Genomic DNA, 6,258 nt, shown 5'->3' with positions numbered 1-6,258 from the left:
AAACACAGCACACGGTGTGAATATATGCAATATATGCTTTCGTTTCTTTGGGGGAAATACCTAGGGGTGGCATTGCTGAGTCAGAGGACATATATATAGACTTAGTTTTATAAGAAACTGCCAGACTTTTTTCCAAAGTAGTTGTATCATTTTATACTCCCACCAACAATGCATCAGAGTTTCAGTTGCTCTGTATTCTTGTCAACTTTTGATGTTGTCAGTCTTTTTCATTTTAGCCATTTTCTGTTGGGTGTGCAGTGGTGACTTATTATAGTTATAATTTACATTCCCTTGATGACTTAAATTACTAAACTTTTTTTAATGTATTTCTAGTCTTTTTAGTTTTAATGGTTTTGTATTTATATATTTACACCTATTTATCCATCTAATGTTATTTTTATTATATGCTCAGTTGCTAAGTCGTGCCCTACTCTTTGAAGCCCCGTGGACTGTAGCCCACCAGGCTCCTCTGTCCATGGGATTTCCCAGGCAAGAATACAGGAGTGGGTTGCTATTACCTTCTCCAGGGTATCTTCCTGATCCAGGGATCAAACCCATGGATTCTGCCATGTCTCCTGCTTTGTAGGTGGATTCTTAACCACTGAGCCATCTGAATCTCTAAATTTATATTTTCTTAATAGTTAACCCAGCATAGTTTATTAAATAATAATTTTTCCCTACTGACTTGCAATGCTGTGTTTATTGTAGATTAAGCTCTTGTGGTTAATATAGTTTCAGAATATCTATTCTGTGCAACTGATTTGTACATTTATATATTTGTTCTTTTGTCATTTCCACACCATTTTATTTACACCTGCTTTCTAAAATTGTTTAATACATGGCAGAGCCATTTTCTCATCATTCCTTTCCATGTTCAACATTTTCTTTGCTTTTGATACCTAGTTATTCTTTTAGTAAACATTATAGTGATAATATCAAATTCTGAAAAGAATCTTATGAAATTTTTATTGAAAGTACATTGAGATACAAACTAATTTGAAAAATACTGACATTGTTGCCATGGAACAATATCCAAATTCTCTTCTGTATTTGTCAGTAACATTTTGTAGTTTTTATTATATAGATCCTTTACTTTCTCGTTAAAAGTGTTCCAAGGAATTTAATAGAGGTTTTCAATGTCATCATTGCTCATTTTTACTACTGTAGTTTGATTTTTTAAAATTATACCTTCTAACTGGATAGTATTTCTATGTAGAAAATCTACTGGCTTTTGTGTCTCTTTTGTACATTTAGCAGTTTTCTGCTAGGATGTTTACTGTTTAATTGGTGAGAACTTCCTTCCAGTTAAAAATCAAATAAAATTGGCAATGAACTGTATCCCTGCTTTGTTCCTGATTTTAATACTATTACCTTAGTATTTCATTCTCATAGGTGGTTTTGAAATAAATATTTTGTTATTGTTAAGGAGTTCTTAAATTTCTGGTCATTTAAAAATAAGGACTAGTTGACTTTTCTGCATCTGTTGAGAATCTCATTTGGATTTTCTTTTTAAACTGGCGGATGCGATATATTATACTGTTGGATTTTTCAAATATTAAGACATAAAACCTTTTCACTCTAGGTTAAATCCTTTTGGGGTTATTTTCTTGATACTCTGTTATCTGTGTTTGGATTTGTTCTCTATGTTCATAATTTAGATAGATTCATTATTTTCTTTTTTTGAGCTGTATTTTTTAGGTTTTGACATCAAGGTTATCTTTGTGAAGTAAATTAGATACACATTCCAAGTCTTTCAGTGTTTTTAAATAATTATTGAAGCATAGTAATTACCTAATCCTAAAGATCTGAAAGATTTTCCCTATACAGTTTTCTAGGCCTAGACATTTTTTCCCAGGAGGGAATTCTCTCCATCTTTTCTTCCCTTAGTTTCTTCAGTGTGATTAATGTATTTACGCTTAATATTTCCAATTTTTGCAATATGTATATTTACAGAAGATGATTTCATCTAAGTTAAAATTCATAACTTAAAATTTTTCTAAGTGTTATCTTATGTTTAAACTATATCCTCATCTGACGTTGAATCTCTTATTTATATTTCTATTATTTGCAAGTTTTTCCTTTCTTTACTTTCTCTAAAGTTTGTCTATCTTATTGTTTTTAAAGAAGCCCTCAAATTAATTTTATAAATTTTCCTATGTTCTAACTCATTTAATCTTGTTGTTGCCTTTATTTTTTTCTTTCTCTTGACTTTTGAGGGATTTTATTTTTGTTGTTGTTGTTATTAAATCCTTGGACTGAAAGCTTTCATTTTACCTTTCCTTAAAGATAATAAAAACTTGAAGATCATGATTTCATCTTTCAGGATACTTTAATAACATTTCATAAATATTGATGTGGTGTGTTCTTATTTTAGTTATCTTCCAACTGCCATGATCTTATACTTTAATTGTTATTTTGTTTTAATTTCTATTTATTAATAGTGTTATTCCCCTGTGATCAAAGAATTCAGCTTGTGTAATTACTGCTTCTTAGCCTATCTCCTATTTATGGTTGTATGCATTGCAAATACCTTCTCCTGTTTTATAATTTCTTTCTATTGTGTTTATATGTCCTATATTTTCTTCTCAAAGTTGCAAGCTTGCTTTCACATTTAGGTCTTTAGTCTTTATGGCTGGGTGAGTAGGAGTCTGTTTTCTCCTTTCTCCCACATGGGTAACCAGTTTTCTCAGTCCCACTGTTTCCCCCCATTGTTTTGTGATATACAGAGAGTTTCCTCACATGTATAGGTCATTCCTGGGATTTTGTTCTGTTCCATTCATCTATTTATTTGTCCCCTGAGTCAATACCATCACGGTCTTTTAAAATATCAAAATATCTAAGAAGACAAATCTACCTTCTTCTTCAAAGTTGTCTTGACTCTTCTTGTCCCTTTCACAAGAATTTCAGAATTATCTTATTAAGAATCACACACAAATACACACACATTTTGAGGATTTTTAAAATTAAAATTGCTGTAAGCCCATAAATCTATATGGAGAAAATTGACATTTTTATGTTACTGAATACTCTAAACAATGAACATGGTATTTCTCTAAATTTATTTAGGTCTTTATATTGTTCAATAATGCTTTTATAATTTTTTTCACAGAGGTCTTGCACTTGTTTTAATAAATTTAATGCGAAGTGTCACATAATTTCTACTATGGTGGATAGAATTCTTTTTTCCTATTATATTTTCTAATTAGTGACTACTGCTAAGAAAGATATTAATTTTGTGTGATCTTTTTATCTAGCATCTTCGCTGAACACCTTTTAACTCTAAGAATTTCTCTGTGAATCTTCTTGAATTTTTTATATAGACAATTACATTTTCTACAAACAAGAACAATTTTCTCTCTCTTTTGGTCTCTGTCTCCCTCCTTTCTTTGCTATTGCAAAGAACACCAGTCAAGACCCTTAGTACTATGCTGAATACAGGCTTATAACTGGTATCCTTATGTTATTCCTGACTTAGTGGACATGCCTCTAAAATATAACCAGTTGGTATAATATTTGTAAAATTTTCATATATAGCCTTTGTCAGGTAAAGAAAGTTAACTTCTATACCTAGTTTGCAAACATTTTTCTTTAACCACAAATGAATTCTGCATTCCATGAAATGTCTTTTCTGAATTTATCAAAGTGACACTAAAATACAAAAAATAAAGGAAAAGGCTTTTTGTCTCTTTTAACCTTTAGTAGGATTTGTAATTTCAAATTATACTTTCAATTTCAGACTAAGTCCTATTTGGTCATGATGTTTTCCTTAAGATTTTATATCTACATGAAAAGTGAGATTAAATAAATTTTTCTTTACTTGTACTTTACTTGTCTGACTTTAGTATCTCAAAAAATAAGTTAAATAATGCTCTTCCTTTTTTCCCCCTCATTCTCTGAAATGGTTTTTTTTGTTTGTTTCTAAACAGTGTTTATATTTTTGAAAATCTGGTAAAACTATTTGGGCCTTGTTTCTTTGAAAGATGGAGACCTTTTGATTAACAATTTGTTTATTAGCTCAGGCTTTATTCTGATTTCATCTGAATAAATTACCAAATTTTATTTGTTCTTTTTAAAAAATTACCCATTTCTTCCACATTTCATTACATTTATTGACATTAAGTTTATTGACATTATTTATTGACATTAAGTTTTTAATAGCATCCTTTTATTTATTGACATTGTTTTTAATAGCATTCTTTTACATTTTTCTTTATCGCCATTGAATCTATTTCTAACCTCTTTTTATTCCAATTTTCTGTTTGTGGGGTTTGATTTTTTTTTCCCCCATTTTTCAGTTTTGCTCAAGCTTTGTCTATTTCTATAAGTTGTTTCAAGAAGTCAACTTTGGGTTTTATTCATTCTCCCTATATAATATTTATTTAATTTTTCCTCTAATATTTATGATTTTCGTATTTCTAGTTTAGATTTTTCTGCTGCTCCTGTTTTCTTAAGTTGATCACTTTATTTACTGAATATATTTTTAAGGTATTATGTATCCATTGTTCTTTTGACTACAACAAAGACCCCAGCACTTTTTTTCCTCTTTATTTTTTTATTGGAGGATAATTGCTTTACAATAGTGTGTTAGTTTCTGCTGTACAACAGCATGAATCAGCTGTATGTATACACACAGCCCCTCCCTTTGAGCCTATCCCCACTCCATCCCACCCCTTTAGGTGGGATGAGCTGAGCTCCTGTGCTGTATAGCAGCTTCCCACTAGCTGTTTTGCACAGGGCTGCCGTCTATGGGGTCGCACGGAGTCGGACACCACTGCAGTGACTTAGCAGCAGGAGCAGCAGTGTATATATGTCAATCCTATTCTCCCAATTTGTCTCACCCGCCTGTTCCCTCTCTGTGTCCACATGTCCATTCTCTGAGTCTGTGTCTCTTTTCTTGCCCAGCAAACAGGCTCATCTGTACCATCTTTCTAGATTTCCATTCATATCCCAGTACTTTTTAGTAAACTGGTGAATCCTGCTTCCTATCTTGTTATTTTTGCTTCAGAGTTGTAATTTCACTCTTTTTAAATATTAAAAAAAGGTTTTTGGGTTTTTGTGGGGTTTTTGCAATCAATAGCTGGCTATATTTACTAAAGTTTAGTTTAGTAGGTCTTTTAGTGACGGTCAGTAATTGGTAAACCCTTGGTCTTGGCATGTCTGAAATGTCTTTCTCAGGATATTGAATTCTGGATTGACAATTACTTTCTCTCTTCACTTGGAACATATTCATTTGTCTTCTAGTATCTATTGTTGTCATGAGAAGGCTGTCATCAAACTAATTTTCATTCCTTTGCAGCTAATTCATCTTTTATCTCTGTTAACTTCAGACTATCTTTTTCCTTAATGTTCTGAAATTTTGCTACCATGTGCTTAGGTATGAATTTATTCTTATTTCTATGCTTGGTACTCAAATGTAATTTTGATTTGAAATCTTCAAGTCTGAAAATGTCTCAGAAGGATCTCTTTAAATACTGCTTGACTGTTCTCTCCTTGCTCTTCCTTCAGAATTCCCCCTAGATAATGGTCAGTGAGTGTCTCTAAATCAATCCTCCACACCTCTGAATACTTTCCTTTTCTTTGCCTGGAGTCTGGGTGTGTTCCTGGCACCCTCTCCACCTTACTACTGTGCTCTTCAACTTTACTCAGACCATAAATTTTCTCATCCAGGGCATCATAAATTTCAATGATTGCATTATTCATTTCTGAGATTTCTAGTTGAGTCTTTAAAAATAATAATAAACCTAGTATTGTTTTATCTAGTTCGTTTTATAATATCCTAATATTTTTTATCCCTCTCTTTAAATATCTTAGATGTACTTATTCTAAAGTCTTTGTTAGGCTGATTTATAAAGTTAGTTTCAATGTGGAATAAAATCTTGTCCTGATTATCGACTTCATTGACTGTCTTTCTGAGCATTAAATTTCTCCGTGTATCTGGAATTGAATGTGCAGGCTCATTTCAGGTGGAAGTCATATTTGTTTTGTTTCCATTTTCTTTCTCTCTCTTCTTCACTCATCCCTCCCTTTTCTTCCACTATCTCAGTTCTCCCACTCAGTCCTCCACTTCTCGACTTCAGACCAGAGTTTCTGATGGCATTTCAGGGTCACTGCTATATGGCAATGACAAGGACACCGCAGATCCAATCACTGACTCACTCCCAAGCAGCAGGCCATGTCTGCATCCTCCTACGCCTCTAGGCCTGCAGCTTCTAGCAGTTAGAGCCCAGGCAGCTCCCTGCAACCTCAGCCTCTCTTCCC

Source organism: Bubalus kerabau, chromosome 5 (assembly GCF_029407905.1).
Source record: "Bubalus kerabau isolate K-KA32 ecotype Philippines breed swamp buffalo chromosome 5, PCC_UOA_SB_1v2, whole genome shotgun sequence".
Classification (NCBI taxonomy): domain Eukaryota; kingdom Metazoa; phylum Chordata; class Mammalia; order Artiodactyla; family Bovidae; genus Bubalus; species Bubalus kerabau.
This window is presented reverse-complemented; position numbering follows the sequence as displayed.